This window comes from Lissotriton vulgaris, chromosome 9 (assembly GCF_964263255.1).
Source record: "Lissotriton vulgaris chromosome 9, aLisVul1.2, whole genome shotgun sequence".
Lineage (NCBI taxonomy): Eukaryota > Metazoa > Chordata > Amphibia > Caudata > Salamandridae > Lissotriton > Lissotriton vulgaris.
Window position 1 is genome coordinate 759,667,108 of NC_141697.1, and position 23,370 is coordinate 759,690,477.

The 23,370-nt window shown below is 42.7% G+C and overlaps 1 protein-coding gene across 1 annotated transcript in view; it reads left to right on the forward strand.

Moving 5' to 3' along the window:
• Positions 1-23,370, forward strand: part of LOC147692212 (leucine-rich repeat and fibronectin type III domain-containing protein 1-like protein) — a 2,508,250-nt gene that overhangs the window by 1,690,487 nt on the left and 794,393 nt on the right. Inside the window, exon 8 of the mRNA XM_086938487.1 lies at positions 10,354-10,441. The gene's annotated coding sequence lies outside the window, so the exon portion shown is untranslated. The remainder of the gene's footprint in view (positions 1-10,353; positions 10,442-23,370) is intronic.

The window sequence follows — 23,370 nt, forward strand, 5'->3', positions numbered from 1 at the left end:
GATAATTTTATCTCCGCTTTCTTGGCTTTTAAAGCCAAAAAAGCAGAGATAAACCCCCTTGATAATATGCCCCTAAGGGCCATATGTACAAAAGTATATTAGTGGTCAGAAATGGCTCGATTCGAAGATGCTTTTACATATATACAGAGCACAAATTGCTATTTGGTAACATGTTACCGAATCGCAATTTATGCTTATCGATTTGGTATTTTGAAGGAGCGTGTTTCGGGCGTCCCTTTCAAATACCGAATAGCACTGCAATGAATGAATGTTTTGCGACTGAATTACGGTTGCAAAAAAACAATTTTTACGACACCTCAAGGGTGGTGGTAACCATTTGCAAATGGGAAGTGGTTCCCACAGGACCCTTTCCTGTTTGTTAATGTTGAAACAAATCGATTTAAGAGCAGGCTGTGGTCCAACATACCACTGCCTATTCTTAAAAAAAATGAAACCTAAACGTTTCATTGTATTTTCTGTGATACATCCCGTTTTCCTTTAAGGAAAATGAGCTGCATTAAAAAAAAAGAAGATTGCGTTATTAAAAAACAATCACAGGCATGGCGGTCAGCTGATACATCCCTGTGAGGGCTGCAACTGCTAATGGGTTGCAAATTGGGTTCTACCTCAATTTTCTAGAGGTAGGTCAATTGCGGCTCCATTAGGAATTGGAATTATTAACTTGTACAATTTTGTACATGAGGAATTCCAATTTCCTAATAATTAGGAACTCACAATCCCTAAATTCTGTACACATGGCCCCTAATGGCTGTAATCAGTACATTTAACTCTTGCAGCAATTGAGAATTCCAAACAGTTAAAATCTGAGTCTGTGCAGAGTGCAGGTGCAGATATTTGAGGTTATTTTTAGTAGCTGGGCACACCATGTGGAGTTTGCTATTTCTTTCAGTGAAATGCTCGTAGTAATCTCTCCACATGAATGTGCTATCCTTTGAAATTTTGTGAAGCCTCTGGACAAAAGAACTGTTAGAATCCAACTAAATATAACAAGTTATAGATGGATAGCAGTGAATAATGAGGATGCTTTTGAGCAAGTAGTTCTAAAAGACATAAAATTTACACCAGGAGAAAGTTTGAGTTGTATATGATGACACTCAGAACCCTTATAAGATTTCACAGCACCCATCTTTCATTTAATGTTATATACCCACCATTTCACCTCCTTCGTGTAGAAATATGAGTCCTGCTTAGTCATACACTGCATGTCCTTACCCTTACCTGCGTTGACTCTCTACCCATTAGTAAACTTGGGGCTTGATTGAGAGTCTGGCAGTTCACAGACCGCAAGACTTGTGGAGGCGTGACGGTGCCGGTTTCCCAACTGCCCTATTACAAGAAGGGCGATCTGATTGCCATTGTCTCCCCATAGCTGCCAGAGAACTGCCATTCCCTGATGGTGATGCGGTGGAGGCAGTGATATGCTGGGCAAGACCACTGCGGTCCTGCCAAGCATATTAAAAATTTCCTCTTTGCTATTGTTTTCATGGTGATTCCACTCTGCGCCACATAGATGCACACAGGGGGACACAAACTGTGCCTCTCTGTGTGCATGCACAGCAGTTCCTGCACAGCATGGACTTTGCAGTCCATGCTGTGCAGGGACTGTTTTTGGCACTCCCACTGCAGTGCCCATTTTCAGGGCACCACCGTGGGAACGTCAAAACAAAAGCCCGCCAGACCCAAGTTACACTCTGACGGGCGGCCCGACCACGGCTTTAGCAGCACGGCGAACAGTGCGGTGGACCACCACACTTGTATTCAGGCCCTTGGTGTCTTGTCATCCACCCACCCCTGACAGGCTATCCCTTCTTCTATGAGCAAAATTTGAAAAACAGAGGCTGTCAGGCTGTAACCCCGCCACTCCATTCTCAGCATTACCTTCCCCACTACTGCCAAACATTAAAATATTATTGCCTAGCTTCCTGCCCCTACGCCATCAGTCTCTGCACTTACTATGCCCCCTCCTATCCCATTGCAAAACACCTAGGGCCCGATTACGAGTCTGGCAGTCCTCGCGGTGGCTGATCCAGGCACCGTGACACCGGCAGCCAACCGCCCCATAACAAGTTGGCCAGTCGAACCGCTGGCTCTGTCCCACCAAGGTTCTTCCTCCATGTAAACCTTGGAGGAGTGGAAACAAAGGGGGCCCTACAGGGCCCCTCTGTGCTTCAACTGCATGTGTATGCACACAGGGAGAGATAACATGTGCCCCCATATGTGCATGCACATAGGTTCCTACACGGCATGGACTTTGCAGTCCATGTCGTGCAGGAACCTTGTAGTGCAGTCCCATTGCAGTGCTTTATTTAATGGCACCACTGCTTTTAAAAGATACACCGCCACCCGTCCGCCTGCCAGACTACTTAAAGTCACTGGTGCCATGCCACACTCTGCTGAAAATTTGTAATCACTGCCCTAGTGTTCTGTCATCTCTGAAATTCGTACCTCCAGAGTGCAAAGATAAAAGAAAATAAAAAACTGGGAGAATTTTTTTTTCATATTTAATTCATTCAAATGTTAGTCAGCATCAATCTCCATGAATTGAATAATTGTAGGAATTTTGCAATATATAAACAATATCATTGTTTTAAATGAATCAACAGAATTGTTTATGCTTTGTACAATACCTATAGCCATTTTGTGGTCTAATTCCTTTACATTGCTAGATATTTCATGACAGGGTTGGGCAAGGTTCCGAGACATAATATCAAGAACACAAATATGGTGATACATATATATTGTGTCAAAAAAAATGATCACACAAATATCGATTTCCTATACATATAAAGGTAAGCAAAAAAACAGTAGGAAACGTGTTGTACTCTGGAGGGGTACAATTTTCCATTCCCACTCCAATATCTGCAACAGTAAGGAAAGCTTTGGACTCTGAAGGGGTAAAATGTACTATTCCCACTCCAGTCTGTGTAGCAGTAGGGAAAGAGTTGACCCCGTAGGGATAACATTTACTATTCTCGCTTCAGTTTGTGCAATGGTAGGGACAAAGTTGGACACCAGAGAGGAGAATTTACTATACCCACCCCAGTCTGTTCAACAGTAAAATAGGCGTTGGACACCGGAAGTGTAAAATGTACTAATCCTACTCCAGTCTATGCAGCAGTAGGGAAAGCGTTAAATTGACTATTATACAATTTACATAATTAACTATCAATTAAATAGTCAATGAAGAGTAATCATTAATTATCAATCCATTATTTCTTAATTAACTTCCCACACTGTACCCTAAAATCCCAACAACCTGCATCTAAAATATTACTTGAAAAAGGTATTAGTTACAAAATGTACATAAGTAATTATCAATTAAACAATTAATAATGCATTATTAATGAAGTATCAATTAATTTTACTTAATCAACTTCACACCCTTTACTCCTACAAACTTAGCAACCCACACCTAAAGTATATCTTGAAAAATATCATAATTACACAATTTGCTTAATTAATTATCAATTAAACAATTATTAATAGAGGCCTGTAGGTGATTGAGCGCGCTACAAATCAAACATAACAATAACAATAACAATAATAAATCAATAATGACTTAATTAATTATGTGGAATTAACTTCTCACTCCTTACCCTTACAGAACCAGCACCCAGCACCTAATATATAGCATGACAATATTAATTACAAAATGTACATAATTCATGATTACATATTTAACATTACCTAAAAATTAATTGTTAATTAATTATAATTAATTAACATTCCACCCTGTACCCCTACAAACTCAACAACCTGCACCTAAAAAAAAACTTAAAAATATAATAATTACACAATTTGCATAATTAATTATCAATTAAATTATTAACATGAATCATGAAATAATTATTAATCAAATGTATTAATTACCCACCCTGTATCCCTACAAACCCCACAAGCCACTACAACACAATAAATTACAATTACATTACATTTAAAAATAACATAAAATTACAAACTCTATTAAAAACATTAACAATAATTATGCAAACAAGTTATAACTGATTGATTGATTGCAGGCCTTATTTCGATATAAAAGAATGTCATAAAAGCATAATACAATGGATTAAAAACAATATTTACATGCACATTCAATTTACACAATAAATACATTGTATAAGCAGTTAAGACAAGAATTAAATTGACAAAGCAAGCCTTTTTAAACGAATTAACCAAGACCATTTTAGGAACTTGGATACACACAAACAAACAAAGTATGTGTGTCGGACATTAAAATACGTAGGGCCACTTTGTGTTGCCAAGTGCCCAAATGACTACATAGTGGTTTAAGCCACCGCCGCCTGGGGGCTAAATAGGCCGGACATTTAAAAAAAAGATGGGCAACAGACTCAACACGCGTTGGACATGACGCACAGAAAGGAGACCGCTGATAGGGAGTTTTCCACGGTGCTAACAATTCGTTTACAGGAAGCGTCCCTATTCTAAATTTAAAATACAGGGCTCGATCTAGGGGGTTGGATATAATATCTAAATGCAGTTCATAAGCCACCACATCCTTAATTTTCATAAAATCTAAAGTCGCTTTGCAATGTTTAGAATCTGTAGAGATTTTGCAAGAGATCCAAGTCCAGAACAGTTTCTTTAGGACGGCTTTGGGGGGTGCAGTCCTGGATCCCCACGCCTTGCCAAGACCAATGACCCCAAGCAAACGTTTCACGTCCCTCAGCCACTTGATCTTGGATCAGCCCTCCATTAGCATCACCTCTCACAGAGCTTCTGCATATGAAGCCAGCTCGGGCACACGCCACAGGCGAGCCAGAGTAGCAAAGGACGTAGTTGGGCTTGGTCCTTAATCGATCTACAACCCAGATCCATTAGAACAGGTACGGTAGGGGTGCTCTGGGGGAGGGCCATCAAATCCTTCAAAAATGTGCACTCTGATCTAGCTAGGGCTTTAAGGTTACACATACCCCACAGCTCCGCCCCATACAAAGCAGCACTAACCCCTCTTGCTTTGTAGATCTCCACTACTGGGGCAATCGGCTTAGTTGAGGAGGAGCGTTGCTCCTTTAGGAGTGCACCACCCACCCTTTTATGGCCAAGTATCATCTTTTGGATGTGCGAATTCCAGAGCATTGAGTCTGTTAAGCGGATTCCTAGGTAGTCGAATTCGACCACCCTCTCCAGAGGCTCGGAATTCAGCACCGTGGGGCGACCCATTTTTTGGGGGGGTTCAAAACCAAATATTTGGTTTTATTGGTGTTAATAATCAAGCCCCTAAATGAGCAGAACTCCTGGAAGCTGTTAAGGAGGCTCTGCAGGCCCATAGGAGTCTTTGAAATAAGGAGGGTATTGTCAGCAAAAAGTAATGTGGGGATACGCTTGCCCGCCAGGGACGGTGCATCTGCAGGGGTTCTAAGGAGATGCTCAACCACTCCATTCACATAAAGAGAGAACAGAGTGGGAGCGAGCACATATCCCTGACGGACACCTCTCCCCACTGGGATCCTGTCCGTTTTTTCGCTGTGCGTGCCCCACCACACCTGTGCAAAATTGTCAGCGTGGAGCCTCACCAATAAGGACAGGATATACGGTGGCAGCCCCATCTCCGACAAAACCCTCCATAGCCCCTCCCTTGGTACTAGGTCAAAGGCAGTCTTCAGGTCTATAAAGGCCAAGTAAAGACTGGCCTTGCCCAGCACCACCACCTTCCAGTAAAGAAGAACCAATCTAAAAGCTTGTTCTATGGTCCCTGTTCCGGAACGAAAACCAGCTTGGTAGTCTGACAGAATGTTATTGTCGTCTATCCACTGGAGCACCCTCCCCAAAATCACTTTGCCTGCCACCTTTTGGGTTGAATCAATAAGGCTTATGCGCCTATAGTTAGCGGGATCGTCCCGACACCCCTTTTTGAATATCGGAACAACCTCCGCCCCTTTCCAAGATTCTGGGACAGGAGCGCCATTGTTGATAGCGTTAAGCAAGGAAGAAACCACCTTCCCCCACTCTTTGTAGTTAACACGCAACAAATCACCTGGTAACCCATCAGGTCCAAGAGCTTTAAGGGGGACCAGGGACTTTATTACGCTCTCAACTTCTCTAGGGGTGAATGGATCTCCTATAGTATCCCCCTGGAGTTCAGCTGTGTAGAGACTGCTATTAACGATTAACTGGGGAATCATCTCCTCAGAGGTGTAACGGGAGAGAAAGTGGTTATACCAGGCTTGGGCTGGGATGTTACATCTAATAAGGGTGCTATCTGGTCTGTTCCTGAGTCTGATTAGGTTCCAGAACCCTCTAGAATCTCTGCCAGCACTCGCTTCCATGAGATCCTCCCACTCTTTCTTAGCTGCTTTCATGCTCTGAGTACACTTTTTCCTAGCAAGCCTGATCTTTACAGGGGATTTACTTTTAACAGCAGTAATCAAGGCGGATTTATCCTCCTTGCATTTTTTAGTGAACCAGCCTGGTTGGTTCTTAAGTCTCTTGTTTTTCCCGGCTGGAGGATCTCTAACTGGGAGAAGGAAGAATTTACCCATTGCATTGGTTAAATTACAGAAAAGAGCTGTCACTTCACTGGGTATCTGGGTGGACAGGCCCAATTTGGACTGTGCAGTTGCTAGGAGCGCCCCTATAGCTAGCAGTTTGCCCTCATCCATAGCGACATTGCACCACTTCAGGCGCCTCCCACAATTAGTGGGTCGTACTACTGAAGTGTAGGCTGGTTTAGAGGGCATGTGCGCGCTAGGTTCCCCAAGCCACAAAGGGCGCAGAGTCAAGGAGAGGGGGTTGTGGTCACTATCAGCTGTGGGTGAGACCACCATATCCCGCACGAAGCACCACAGGTTAACGTCGAGGAGAATATAATCTATCCTCGATGTGTGATGCGCCCATTTGTAGGTATGGGCTCCCAAAGGATCCGAGGGCGTTCTCCCATTCACAGCCCTCAGGCCATATTCCAGAGTCAGGGAATTAAGCTGTATGGCCCTTTGGGACAACCTCCTGATGGGTGGAATAGTTCAAGTGGAAATTGCACTCTTGGCATCTTCTTCGGCAAGGCCCAGGATGTCATCCATAGCAAGGGGCTCAAAAGTGCAATTGAAGTCCCCCGCAACCAGGACATGAGATCTAGCCGGGCACTGTCTAACAACGTCTTCCAGGCCTATAACTGTGGGCGACTGTAAGCCTCCTTTCGGCCCCCTGGCATAGATGTTAATAATGTACAGGGTGAGCCCTCCCTGGTGGCCCGTGAGTGAAATTCTGAGTAAATCAGGGGAGTTGGACGCATGCTGCATGACTTTGCACCCCAGTGAGACGGCAACCCATATGAGAAGACCACCAGAGAGGCAACCCTTCCCTGAGGGGGAGGGAACAGCGGGTATGAAGAACGATGAGTACCCAAACTTATGGCAGGGTTCCCTGCTCCATGTTTCTTGGAAAACACAAATTGAGTGGGCCTCCACGAGGGTATTCCAGTCGGGAAGGTCCAGCTTCCTAGAGATGCCCGCAACGTTCCAGCTGAGAATCCTGAGAAGTGGATCCGCCACAGCCGGCTCCGTGCGGGACTCAGACCCAAGTATGGCCGCCCGCCCCAAAATAGTTGATGGTAAGCCCTCTCTCGTGGACCTCGCAATATTGGTAGTTGCAAGACCAGATGACGAGTCTAAAGGCAGTCTAAGGCATGGGGGAATGGAGTCAGAGGGACTGCCTGAAGCAGGCTGTGACTGGAGATTGTCGGTAGATGAATTTGGGACACAAATCGTACTCAGACGAAGGGGTGTGTCCCGGGAGCAAGTATCATTTCAGTACCCAAAAGCCCTCGAGTGGTTCGTTGGCCAAGCGTGAGGTAGGTAAGGAAGAGAGTAGTGGTGGTACTCCAGGGGGATGAAACCATGCCTCCCACCCCACCCTTGATGACTAGCATTTGGGAGGCCTGACGGTCTAGCATAAAAGTAGCTCAAATCTACTAAACCAATACCCTCCCCTCCATAGCCTTGCTGCTGGTTGCAGATGAATGGGGCAACCCTGGCATCCTTGAAATTCACCATCATGCAATCCCCCTGGAGATGCCTGTGTCCGTATCCTACCCACCCTACCCTTCTAACATTTAGGATCTGGCCATCCAGCTCGTTGGGCAGTGGCCTGTTCGCTCTCAACCAGTGCATGGCTTTATTTTTAAGCGCCTGGTAAGGTTCATGCTGGTCAGCCTTCAGTGGCGGGACGTTAGTAAGAATAGCGACATAGGGCTGACAATCAGGTGGAAGGTTTACAGGGAGGGATCTAGCAGCCTCAGTGAAAAACTGGGCAGGCTGCTGGGAGGCAGGTGCGGACTTAAGGCTATTTGTGCTAGGTTGTTCTAAGAGGACTTTAGGGTCTTTCCTTGAGCGCGGTGCTTTCGCCCTCGTAGTAGTAAGTCCTTTTGGATTTGTGACTGAGGGAACAGAACTAACTGAATGTGTACCCTGAACCGTCGGGGCACTAGTGTCGGGAGGGAGCATGGAAGGCGGAGTAGAAACTGGTTCAACCTGTACAGCACCCTGGTGCGCGACCCCTGAGGACAGGTCATTTTTTGGGAGGGTTGAGGCGGTGCGACCTCAGGAGCTAAAACGTCTCCATGAGATCTAACCTGCTTGTTCTCTCTGAAATTATTTTTGGCCTGCAATTTTATCAAGGATTTGAGAGAGAAAAAATTATCTAGAGTTGACTGCTCAAATCTGTCTAAAAGATCTGCAATATCCTTGACCCTTTGTAGTACGGGGAGGATCAGGGACCTTACTAACTTCTTAATCTGCTCTATAGGGGGAGAGGGCCGGGGCAGATCGGATGTAGGAGAGCTCTCTGCTAAACTCTCCGGATGAGAAGCTGGGTTGGGCTGGGCAGGTATCATGCTAACTTCTACAGATGGAAACAAAGGGTGTACCCTCCCCGGCACCGCAAATTCCTCACCATCACTAGTATGTTTAGCTTTAAATTTTTAGAGAGTTTAGGCACCCACCCCTTGAGTTGATGGCAAATATTTTCCTCTTGAGGGCACGAAATCTTGGGCCCCCGCCACCCACTGTTTTCCCTTTTGGGAGAGGGGTGCAAGCGACACTGGACACAGGGGGATTAATTTTATCAGCCATGGGAACTAAAGGCGGAACCGATGGCAGAGTGGACTCTGGGGGCTCAAAGGAAGCAGGAGACTCTAACCTTGAAACAACTACCCCATTCAGCCTGTCCAGGCTAGCACTGATAGCGCCTATACTATTGCGTTCGGGAGCCTGCAGCGCTTCAACATCACGCATATTATTGTTAGCTGGAGATGTTATTTGTGCTATGGCCCCTAAAGAGGAACGCTTGTGAGAGAGAGGTTCAAGAGACAATCTACGTTCAGTGGCTGCAATTTCCTATTCTAGCAGAGAGAAAGCACAAGTTATAAAATTGTCCAAAGTCCCATTTATGCTCCCCCCGCCTTTCTACCCTTTCCAGATCTAGTAGTCATGGGCATGGGCATGGGCAATGAAACACCAGAGTAGAGCAAACGTCCCCCCACTGTAATAGGAAACTAAGTGGATGAGGCTGAGTTTACAAATCGAGGCAGGAATCCAGGAGGGGCAAGATGTAAAGGGGGTGGCCCAGCCCAGCCTTATCCAGCCTATGACGGCCCTGGACGGTCCCGCCCTTGTCCCGGGCTTCTCCCGGGACGCTCCCGCACAGCGGTGACCCGGATGCTAAATGTAGGTCACACAGCGTTCTGTGGGCGGGGCTGACAAGGGAGGCGTGACCAGGTGTGCTCGGTCTGGCAGAGACTCCTGGGAGAGTGAGTCCCTGATTGCACCTACCAGAGCCCGCTCGATGGTACAAAGCCACCCACACGTCCGCTCTCCTGAATCCTGGTGAAGATATGTCCCCGCAAACACCAGACGACGAAGCGGCACCCGCGGAGCGGGTGCGGCGGGTTGTTGGCACAATCCTCTGTCAGGACACAATCCGCTATTCAAGCTCCTTTCCCGGCAGGACAAACAAGTTAGTAGCCCGTTATAAGTTATAACATATACAAGCAAAATATAAAATAAAAAACATAGAGAAAATAAAAAAGCTATATTTTTGCAACTATATTTTTGTAAACGATATTAGCAGCAGATATTTTTGACAATATTACTTACCTTACAAAACTCGATATTTTTGTAAAATATATTTCTGTATCGCAATATTTATGTATAATGCTATTAAAAACTCAATATTTGTGTGACTCGATATTTTTGACTCAATATTTTGTCCAAAAACCATTGGGGTATATTACAAAAAAGGCTACACATTGCATCAGTTAACATATACTAACATGTTTTGACCTATGGGGTAAATGTCTTCTTCTATGTTCATTTATAGATACATTGCTTTCAGCACAAGAGGAGCATAGAAGAGAAACTGATTACAATAAGATGTAGTTGGAAATACTCGAAGAAGCTTATTACATGTAAGGTACCGATGCAGAATTTCAGCAACATATATATAATGTATGAGATGTATATAGTATGCAACACGTTCTCATGTGTGTACTTGAATGGTTTTTATTAAATATAGAGATTACAATTTGTATTGTTTCAACTAGTGCTCAAAACTATCAGTTAACAGCAGCATTTCTGTTCATGGAAAAATGGAATTGAATATGATCTCTTTTTTAGATATATACACTATTTCTTATAAATGTGTGCTTACTTTGCCAACATTTCCCCACCCTTATCTTTTGCTATTTATTGTCTATGTTAGTTTCCTTTTTTATATTTTCTTTTATTAATCTTTCAGAACACATGGGCCCAAATTTACTAAAGCATTGTATTTGCACAAAGCAACCCAAAGTCATGCAAGAGTATTTACCATCTCTATGGTGTTTTGTATTTGTAAGGTTCCAACAAGAGGATTGTGTTTTTTTCTCAAAATCTAAAAACAAACTACTCATTTTATGTGTGCTGAAGTGTTCAGCACCCATCCTATGCATTGGTTTCTCCTGAGTTTGTCTAGGATTAGGAATCTTTAATGGAAACATAGTCTTTTGGTACAAATCCTACATTAGACAGCACACACTCATTCCTGTGCCATAGTGCAAGGTTGTGCGTCACTCAAGGCAGTCCACCAGTGCTGGGGATAAAAGCAGCAGTAGTCCAATCATAGTTGATATGGTTCTGTGTTTTTCCACTTGCACAGGAAAGTCTAGGTAATTTGGTTTCTTATCTGCTTTTGATTCAGTGACTTATAAATCCCTGCTTGCAGTGTTCCGCTAACCCTCTTTCCACTTCTACTGAGCCTCAAATTTAGGATCAAAATACAAGACTCATTGGCTCGACCCCTCCTGATTCAAATATACTTTAATGGTTCCCACTGTCTTCGGAAAGCTTGTTGCTTGAACCTGCGAGAACCAATATAGAATCTTATTGGGGGGGATTATTGGTCATTGTTGAATTCCTTCCTTGTACCAAAAAAAACCTTAGACCCTGATTATGAGTTAGAGTAATCACTGTACATATGTATTTATGCATGTGGATACAATTCTGAGTTATACGGTAATTACCACAGACCACCCCTGTCAATTTTTCCCTGGGAGATTTTGTCATGTCTAACCTGTTGAAACTTATAAAGGAAAATCGTGTGGGTGAATAAAACGCAACATGTAAGATGTGATAAAATACAACTCAATTACACATAGTATGCCTAATTTAAAAGAACATAACTCTGAATAGGAGGTACTCCCCAGGGAATGGGTATTCACCAGTCGTGGTAAACATCCAACTGCATAGCATCACTTTCACAATCTGATCCTTAGACTCATCCCAAGACCGCCATATTGAGGGGAAAGTGGTACCAGTACTATGCTCGCCTTCCAGCATAGGAGCAATGTACTAAAAGAATATGCAGTTCCTGTCCCCATAGAGCTGGTCGGTAAATGTGCATCTACGGCCTGGCTTTCTAAGCCAACATCCAGTCGATAGGGAATTCGGAATACTTCAGCAGATGGAAATGAGAACACTCTAATCTCATTGATATTTCTTCTCTTCGGTCGATGGACCTTTTATTAGTTAAGAGAACGTTGGAATCACTTTCGAGCACTATAGCACATAGTTAATAGTAGTCATGCAATAAAGCCATGACTACTAAATCTAGTTTAAGGGATTTATTACAAACATGTAAACAGATTGATATAGAGGAGTCTCAAAAGCATAATATAAAAATATAAAAAGACCAAAATAAATCTGGATCTCCGAAAGAAATTCAGTCTAAACAATAGAAAGCATGTCAAAAGTAACCCTGGGCGAAGCACTACGCTATGCTCGCGGAGTTTGCGCAACTTCGCACTTCGCGACCTGCACGTAGCACAGTGCGAACACGCGTAGTACAGCGTAGCGTAATGCAGCGCTCATTTTTTGCTTGTTCGCGGTCCTGAACGTCATGTTCGCGACCGCGAGCAAGCAAAATGACACCCCGGCGAGATTCTCAACGCGGGGAGGTAAGGTTTCTCATTGTGAGTGGTTGCGCATGCTCGCGACCGCTCTCAATGAGAAACTACCAGTTCGCGTTGAGAAAGCTGCAGCTCGAGTAATAATCTACTCGAGCAGCAGAAAATTACAGCTTGCACTGTGCAAGATGCCGTTTTCAATGATTGCACAGTGCCGGATGCTTGTCCGCACTGTGCAATCATTGAAAACACATCTTGCACAGTGAGAACATGCTACTACGCAGCTCGTGTAGTGCTACGTGAAGTTCGCGTAGTGCGAAGTGCACTTCGCGTAGCTTCGTGTAGCGCTACTTCGCGAACTACGCCCACCCTTAGCCAAAAGCTCTGTGCCAGTGATGCAGAAATTGAGAATGAGAATCTGAAGATTTGATTGCAGAATTCCATCCTCCTGCGTAGTCATTAGTATCTTCGCTACAAACTAACTTACCCTTCTCTATCCTAACTTCAGGGAAAACCCTAATCAACCAATGGGAAACATGGAACAAGTGTCAGCATCATGGAGTCTTTCGTAAAAGTGCTCAAAGCCTATAGATATAGAATGAAACCACACATTGAGAGGAATCGCATAAGAGGTCTGCACCTCATAAAATCCTAAAGTTCTCTGCTCTCTAGCTGAAAATGCACACCTATTAACACACAAAGTGTTCAAGGTAACCCATGTCATCTTCCCCTTTAGAATAATGGCAACGCTTGGCTCTTCTCCAAGACCTTCAGTTGGGTACAGTCAGGTGACCTTGAACATCCTTCCCCACCAAGAGAACTCATCTCCCACCTCATTAACATGTTTTCTTCTTGCCAAAAATTCCTCCAGTACCTTACTATCACTACAAATAAACAATTCCCTTCACTAACTAGTGAAGCCTTGTATCTGCACCTGTAGAGGAGATAATATGCAAGTAAAACAATTCTCTTGTGAAAGTTAAACATCAAATCTAAGGAACTTGAAGCCTGTAATTATGGTAACTTAGCACAGCAGTTAAAGTGCACTTGACATTTTAATATATGTCCACACACATTCACAATTAGTAAATATATTTATTATGACTTGTAATACATTTGTATCTATATATAACTGTTTTTTAGATTCATAAAGCATTTGTATAGCTATGAACGAGAACTACATTATTGTTTTAAAAAATGCAACATTAGTATGCAAAAATTGAACAATACAATGAAGTTTTTATCATGTAACATTTCAGAAACACATTCGAAATTCCATTTGTTTATTAAAATGTTCGATCACACAAAATAAAATAAGTGTCAATTTGCACAACTCAACGTAAATAGGTGGCATGTAAGGGTGGAGTCAAAATGAAGCTGCTCCAAAGCCCCTCTGATTGTGAATCAAGCCATCATATCAATCTCTAGATCTTATCAGAATACCAATTGAAACCTTGTGGTCTCAATTGCCTATCATCCAAGCTCTTCTGGACGTTTCATATCTTCATAATAATTGCTCTGTTTCGCTTCTAGTTCCACACCAGATTTTTTTCTTTTCACTCACTTCTGTGCCATCACCCTCTTATACACCTTGGAAGGCACCACCACAACTATTACACATGGCACAATATTCACAAGAGATTTCAGGATAAAACCCACTATTTCACTTTCCAAATTTCCCAACCAATATCTCACTGCACTAAGTCCAGTTCCAATTGCTTCCCACCCACCTGTCAGTGCCAAACCACTCAAATCTCTCAGTAAGTCAGTAATATTCTTGATGTACTTCTGTAAATTCTTGCTGTTATCAGGAATATAGTTTCACACTGCTGAACTTTCACCATTTGGCAGACTCCGACTACTTTTGGGAGAAGAATGTCTAACGCAAGTCTAGTCTGCAAAACCATTGACCTAATAGTAAAGATTTCTGTATCTAAAAGCAGCAAAGCTCCTGCCATACTAGTGGACAACTTATCAACTACTGGAGACAACTTAAAAATCTTAATGTCATTCAGTATCAGCAATACGTTAAGCATTAGTGCTCCAAACATATCTCCCACAATTTTTCCAACACTAGCTCCTCTTTTGGGCCTATTTTTCTTTTCCCACACAGGATGATCAAAATTCTCAACATGATATTTTGAGGAAAACTACTACAAAATAACATGGATCATACCATTACTTGAGCAACTTGAAATAAGCATTCTTCCCACCCATAAAATAAACCCCATGAATAACAGGGTTGTCTCCATCTACGTTTAACTCTCACTGTGCTCTAGTTCTAAATGTATGATCACATTCAATTTTTCCTACGAAGTATCCAATTCATTCTTGTCATTCTGTATAGAAAGAGGCAGATTTACAAGAAGTTGCCGCAGCATAGCACCACAAGGGCTTTGGCTGCGCTACGCTGCGGCACTTTCAGAGCACAGGAATGCAACATATTTACAATGATATGTCGCATTCCTGTGCTCTCCCCTGCGCTGGCGCACAAACAACCGCCATGCGCCGGCACAGGCACCCTTGCACCATGGTGCAAGGGTGCCTGCGTCATGCGGAGATTGTTTTTGTGCAGGGAGGGGCACCTTCCTGAACAAAAACAATCGCACAGGCATTTTCCCCTTTCAATGTGTGCTGTATAATGCAGCACGCATTGAAAGAGGAATAAACGAGGAGAAATGAAAACATTTATCCTCGTTGCGCCTTGCTACGCCACCCTTAGGGTGGCGTTGCTTACTGATGCCTTTCCAGATTTACGATTCCTCATAAATCTGGGAATGTGTCTAGTTCCATGGGTTTTGCGTGGGAACACCCACAACAACACCCATGGAATGCCCCTTTCACACAAACTGCTGCATGTGAAGGGGACGCATTTACAAGAACAGGAAAAGCCACACATGGTGGCTTTTGCTGTCCTTGTAAATATGCCAGTGCACCGCAAGGGGCTTGTAAATCTGCCCCTGCATTTTCCTGTTTGTTGCTAATCTAAAGATAATGCTCCTGTACTTCCTTCCATCTGATGATCCATCTCCCCTTTTGACCATTTGGGTATTCTTGTAAATCCAGTGACATTTGCTAATAATGCTCGGAACATATATTTTACCAAGTCTAAACATTTCTTCTCAACTTCAATTAGCAAGCATGTTAATTAATGTTTATGAGCATATGCTTTGTCTAATGTATTAATAGGGGCAAAATATCTTCAAACTGTGTCACTTATTTGGGAATATGCATGCTGATTCAAATGTTTAAACATAGTAACTTCTGAAAGAACTAACAGGCACATGCATCAAGCGATTTAGGAATCGCAAACGGTGCAAATCGCAAAATTCGGCCGTTTGCGATTCCCAAATCACTATTTGGGATGCATCATCCTAAAAGTGAAGAAATCACTATTTTTGCGATTTTTTAAAGTGCGATTGCTTTTAAGGAATCGCAATTTTGCGATTCCTTAAAAGCAATGCATGAAACTGAAAACAATTGCGATTTCGCAATTACAGAGAAAAAATTACCATGAGGTTGGACCTCATGGTAATTTTGCGAAATGTTAGAAATATGCAATTTTGTGCATTTTTTTAACTTTCATGTTGTGCACACACATGCCCTTAGGGCATGGGTGTGTACACAACATATGTGCATTGTTTGATTTCAGGGGTGCAACAGGGAGTCCTTTGGACACCCCTGCACCCTTGAAATCGCAATCTCAATTTGCGATTAGATAATTGCGAATCGCAAATTGAGATTGTCTTTCCATTCATTCCTATGGGCCTCTAGGCCAATAGGAATGAATGGGAAGGGATTCCTTAATTGCGATTCGCAAAATGCTAATCGCAATTAAGGAATTCTAAGAAATCGCAATTTATTTAGTAATTTCTTAATGCATTGGCATTTGCAATTCCTTAATTGCGATTCCTTAAAAAGCGCAATTAAGGAATCGCAAATGCCGAGATTGATGCATGTACCTGTAAGACCCTCAATACAATGGCTGTGGGACCTTCAGTCCGACCTCCACAATAGAAGGCTGCAGATTGGACCCTTGTCTTTTTCCACCAGGATCAGTAATCTCGATGGGGCAACGGTCGGAATCATTATCCCAAATGGAGGCAGTGCTGAGACAGACACCGCAGTTAGGATTACAATGTCCCTTTCCAAGAGCCAATTCATGTCAGTGCAACCGCCATGAAAAGGCTGTAAGAAAGAGACTTTTGGGGCCCCTGACAGGGCCTTGTCCCTAGTGGACCACTGTAAAGTGGCCCTGTGGGTACATGTAGAGCCCCCACCTCCATGCACCACGTGCCATGCACCACATGGTACACAGCACACAGTGAATGGATGTGCACAAAGTGCTCCTTTATACTGCGGCTTCTGCTGTAGTCCTTCACCTGGGCCGCAGTACAAGCCGCCATGTAAAAGAGAACTTTCCGACCACCAGCACGGCAGTCCTATGCTAATGTGGTGGTCGGATGGCCCACTGCTTTCCTGACAGCCGCAATAGCGGTCTGCGGTCTGACCGACCACTATCCAAATGAGGTCTTAAGTCATAACTCAAGTAATAATATTGTAAGTGTCCCTGTCTATAGAAAAGGCTCAATAAAAAACTACAGGAAACACCATATGGTAAAGGTATATATTGGAAAGGGATGTTTGCTGCCACTGAAGCATTCAATTGCATACAAATAGAGCTATCCCTTGCATCCATGGTTTCGATATATTCATAAAGCAATCTAGTATTTGCATTTAATGTGTAATCCCCTCTAGATAAATCTGTCTGTAAATCTGGATTGTCTAATGAATAAAGGTTTCTATCAGCAACATGTGATGATTTGGGTTTAGACTCAGGGCCTTATTACAAGTTTGGTGGCCCTTCTGTCAGCCTGCCACCACCACGCCGACAGGAGGACTGCCAAGCTCGTCGAGTGCCCCCCTGCCGTATTACAACTGTAATATATGGCAGGCAGGCAATACTGCGGCAGTCTCACTGCAGTGGCTGTATAAAGCTCATAGGTGAGCCTCCATTGCAGAAGCCTCTGTGACAGCACCTGCAGCATGTTCCTGCATGGTGTGGCATGAATTTTATGAAATGGATTGAATTATGAAACTGCAATGATGTTTGTCTACATGTCTGATAAGATCACCACCATCTTCGGGGGCCATGTAAAAAATAATAAGAGAAATCTGCACCTTCCGGTTTAGTATCTTGCATTAGTACAGATTTCAAATTTTTAGGAATTCGTAAATGTTTCATAGCATACATCTGGAAAACTGGAACAGTCACCGATTTCCAAGAATGTGTTTTGGAAAATGTTTGAGTACTCCTATTTGCATACATGCAAAATGATTTCCTCCGTTGCTATGGTACAAAGGGGAAATTGCAGGTGGAAAATATGTTTCATCAGAGAGAAACCCTTTATCTTTCAATCCTGCCAATTTTTGAGTAGTTTTTCACCACTCTCCACTCTAAAAAAGGTATATCCGGTGTGTGAATGGGCCGGAAACAAGTTTGTGAGAGCTGACAACTTATAGATACTGTCAAACGTTTAAGGATTGTACCAGCCTAGAAAGCCTACTCCAAGGGCCTGCACTAGGCTTAACACACGTGTATTGCAACAAAACATACATTTCCACACACATATGGCTTTGAGAATAAGGATCTTGGGGCCTTCATAAAAACCTCTAAATGAACCAATTTGGGTGTAGAAGGAGCATGCGCATTTGTTTAGCTTTCCTCAACCATTAGTGGTTGCACATCATTTTCCGTTTGCTAGTATAATGGAGTAAGAAATGTCCTATAGTTATGCAAACTGGGCAAATTGAATCCTTCCACAATCAGATCTTCCTATTCACTATAGTTGCATTTAATATGTATTTGTGATCCCCTGGTAAAACGTTTTTCGGTATACCATTGGTTCAGAACAAAGGGGCATATTAACAAGATGAAGTATCGCCGCTTTCTCAGCACAATTCGCAAAGAAAGCGGCGATACTTCCAGCGCCCTATTAACAAGGGCATTGCAACGCCTGCCACAAGCCCACTTTGCATGTCAGCGAGAAACATCACTAATGACATGCAAAGTGGGCGTTTCCACGTCCAACCACATGTAAAATTTAGTTGGAGGTGGGAACAACCTATCACCTAGGCAGGCGTTGGGAGGAAAAGACCTGCAATAAACTTGTTTATCACAGGTCTCCCAACGCCTGCTCTGACCAGGCGTTAGGCATTGTTAACATGGGGGTGTGGATCATAAAGCTGAATCCACCCCCCCATATTAACAAGGCACACATTAGCGCGTGAAAACAACGCTTGTTTTCACGCGCTAATGTTCACTATCGCCAGCTATCGCAGGATTTACTATCGCCTATGTATTGCGCGTTGATAATAACGTGTAACACGACGAAAAAATTCGGCGATAGTGACATGTGCGTTGTGCGTTTTTTAACGCACATCTTGTTAATATGCCCCAGAATACTTCCTCAAACAGCACCAATGTATACCGAAAATGGGAAGTCCTGTATTGTGTAGATATGCTATTGTGTTAAGTGTTTTGCAATTTATATAGTGCTGACCGCCATTTTTATAGTATGTAGCAGATTCTTTTTGCACCCTTTTACGTGGCTCTGGCAGTGGCAACTGTATGGCGTGAATTTTCAGTGATGTGCAATTATTGTGCAGCTCAAAACCTAGCCCAAATGGATAGTTTATCCACGAAATAGAAAGTAATTTTCAACATTTATGAAGTGTGTATTATATCACGCAAGAACATGCTTTTATTTTCACATTTCGCAGTATTTATTACTGTAATATGCAGACAGACGTAATTGTGAGGGCAGTGCATTCAATACAGAAACAATATTTTATAGAAAACGAGTTAAACTACAGCATGAACCTTTGGCACCAGCTAGTGATGCGGTGGTCGCACTGACTCATCATGACTGAACCCACCCAGGCCTGCTTTAAGTGCTATAAATAATTTTCTAATAGAAGGGAAGGGTCTGGAGATTAGAGCCAGATTGGCTTCTACTTGTAACAGGCATGGTAACATCCACAGCTTTCTTGTTTTAATATAAAAGTACTCATAATACATCTCTGGTAAGGCAATTCAGGTCACAGATCAGGTAACTGCGGTGACAAGCCCAATTTATTTTCCGTATAGTGAATAACAGCTCCAGTATGCTGTCACTCTAAATATATACTGCATTAGCAAAATGACACACATTTCAATAACATGGTGTTGCACAAAGACAGGGCAGATAACTGATGAATACATGCTCATAATGTTGAGAGCAGGATTTCAATTACAGACCATACGTATTTAATACTCTACTCCAGCCGATCGGTTTATGTAGGCAGGTTAAGTGCACACACTGTTGTAACCCTCAATAAATTCAATAAAATAATATTTGTACTCTGAGGTGAAGTAAAAGCTAAGTTAATCCCTGTTATTACGAAACAGAACAGCTCAATAACTAGGTGGTTGCTGAAAAAACCTAAACAAGAACTGAAAACCTTATACTGGCTCATGGCTATGCAAAACACAATGTGGAAAACACCCCACCAGATCCTGAGTGCTTAATTCGAGCCGGAGCTTTCTAGTGCTGAGCACAGGCATTTAATTGGTTTCCGGTGCTGAACATCGGCGCCTAATTGTCAACACCACACTTAGTGAAGTCTGCCACAAGATGGCCCTGCTCATGTAATTTAGAAATGAGCAGTATAACAGTTGTTTAGGAAAACAATGTACATACAAAAATTACCAATACCTGCCTCTTCAGCCATTCCTTTAGATGTGGGGACCTGGAAAAATCTGAACTGTTGCATTTACATGCAGGAGAGATGGTTATAAGTTGTTTTGGCAGCAATGATAGGGGCGATGGGTGCTGCTAGCTGCAGTGGCCTCCTGGTCAGAGTCCTGGCACTTAATATTTTACAAATTAGGCGGTCCTGAAGCATTCTGGGAATAGCCCTCATAAGCTAACATAACCATGAAACAGTGCAAATCATGGAGGGGACTTATTTGATTTATTGATTAAGTTTTATAAAGCACAAACAGATACCCAGAAACAGGATTCCTGGCACAGACACACCTACTAACTGGCAGGGGTTCTCACTGAGGTATCTAAATGTCTCCGAAATATCTAAAAGCATCTAAATCTCTAATAAATATCTACAAACCTGGGATTTTTATGATTAGCTGAAAGTATGTGGTTTTAGTTGTTTCCTAAAGCTTAACAAATTTTTATTGGACTTGAACAGGAATGGAGTTCCATAACTTGGCAGCAAGGAAGGCAAATACTCTACCTCCCCCCTCTTGCTCTATTATTCTTGGAACTGTTAGAAGAGATAGACTGTTCGATCTTAGTACTCTTGTGGCTGTATGGGAGGTGATAAAATATTGTAGGGCAGGTGGCCTAGATCTATATTTCAGCTTATGTGCGTTGCATAGGTCCTTGAATTCTATGAGTCTCTTTATGGGTAACCAATGCAGTTTGAGAGCCTGTTGTGCTGAGTTCCTCTTGGGGATGTTCAAGAGTATTCAGGCTGCCGCATTTTATATTACCTGTAATTTCTTTATTAGATAGGCTGGACTGCACAGGTATAGGGAGTTGCCATAGTCAGTGCATAAAAGTAGCAATCCTTGAACAACCACCCTTTGAGACTCCAGTAGCAGCCATCTCAGAGTCTTTCTCAGGGATCTGAGCAGGCCAAAACAGGTACCTGTAATCTTCTTGGCTTGGGAGTTCATTGTCAAAATCATTGTCCAGTACGACTCCTAGGTTCTTTACTTTGTCTTTGGGAGTGGGGGATCCACCCACACATGGAGACCATGTGATTTGATCTCAAAGCGATGGGCAATTGCCCACCATCAATCACCTCTGTTTTGTCTCCATTTAGCTTGAGACAACTTGCTTCCATTCAATTGGCCACCTGTTCTAGACATGTGTTAAGTCTCCTGGAGGTGTAAATAATAGCTGGAGGCATGGAGATGGCAATTTGGGTGTTGTCAGCATACAGTACCATGGTGAAGTCATGCGCACCAATGGGGCTGGGCAATGGTTTGACATAAATATTGAACAGCATGGACTCAGCGCAGATCCCTACTGCGCTCCACATTCCACTTTCAGAATTTCTGACAAAAAAGAGCCTTCACTAACTTGAAAGCATCTGTTTGTTAACAAAGCAGTTAGCCACTTTAGGGAAGAGCCTGTAATTCCCATTCCTTTCATCCTGTTTCTCAGGGCTGAATGGGAAACGGTGTTGAATGCTTTACTCAGATCTAGACGGATGAGCGCTGCCGACCCGCCTTTGTCTGTAGTCATTCTCATATCTTCAGTGGCCATTAATAGGGTTGTCTCCATAATACATCTGGGGCAAAAGCCAGTTTGAGTTTAATGTAGCAAGTTATTGCTATCCAGGAACTTTGAGAGGGAACCAATCAGCCATTTCTCTAGGATCTTACTTGTTCCGAGCAATAATGAAATTGGTATGTAAACTTATAACCACCAACCACCGTACACTCAGGGCAAATCCTTCAGCACAAGATGGGGACTAAGCAGGCCTCATCCAAACCAGCCAAGCCAATCCAGGAGCACTCCATTCTTGACCCTTCCAGACAAAAACAGGACCATATCTCCTTCTGAATAGGACTCAAAGCACTCTTCTGATTCACTTAGGTGGTCATTTACTCTTTGATAACCTTGCTTTCTTATTCCTGGTGTTATTTCTCACCTTCGCAGTCTTATGTACACGTTTCCTACTTACCTTCTCTCATATAAACCTTTAAGTTCTCATCACACAGCACTTTAGTGCTCTGATGCTGCCATAGATGAATGTGCAACTATGCCAAACAAAAATATATGAACTTATACATTAATTATTACATTAACAGAAGTTGGGTTTCAATGCTCTGCATAACTGATGCAGTATGGTTTATGCTCCTTGCTAATGAAATTTAGACATATACTCAACAGAATTTCTTCATGAACATGGATGCCAATTGTTCAAGGTCTGTAAACTCAAATAGTGTTTTTGGATACCGCAAAGTAAAAGACAAAGTAAACGATATGAGGTTTCTATTTTTTGGTATATTAAGACATATCTCACCTTAATCTAATCCTCACGAAGTCCTAAGAGTAGTTAAATCTACCTTTATTGTGAGACAAATCACAAAATGTAATCAGCCAATATTCTAGGCCCAGTTATCTATACTACATGACACGTGGCATCATACATATCAATGGTATAATGAAGGCTAAGAGGGTTTAGGAACATAGGTATATCTTCGAAAACGTGTGCAATTAGGGGCCTCAGGCCCACTTAAAAGTATTTTAAAAGATACCTTTATGTTAAATATTTGAAATAAATAGATTGCTTTATTTAAAATCAATCACAGACATGGTGATCTGATGAAACCTAGCAGGCCACCATCCCTGCGATTTCTAATGGGTCGTAAATTGCGACCTACCTCATTAATGAGGTAGGTATATATGCTACCCAATAGGAATCGCTATTGACACTCAAAAGAGTTTCATACATTAGAAATAGATATTTCCTAATCGCTGTTCTCAGGAAATCACAATTTAGAAATTGCTGTTCATGACTTTCGTACATCGGTCCATTAATTCGAGTTATCCCGAAATAAATATTCCTCAGTATGTGCATGAGTTGATCCCTATAATGAATTCCAGCTTATCATTAAAAATAAATTGAACTTTAAAAAATATTATATATATGACCCCCACCAAAACAATATCAAACATGTAATTGTGCTAGGAAAATAATATTTTTCTGCAGCAAGAAGAATGCCTCCCATCTAAACATTAGCCCCTATCAGGGGTGTAATGCAAGCCCCTGCAGCCCCTGCAGCATAGGGGTCCCAAGCCCTTCAGGGGGCCCTCAAACCTTCAGTGGGCCCAATTCAGCCCAAGGCCAATAAATATCTGTGAGACATGGGAGACTCA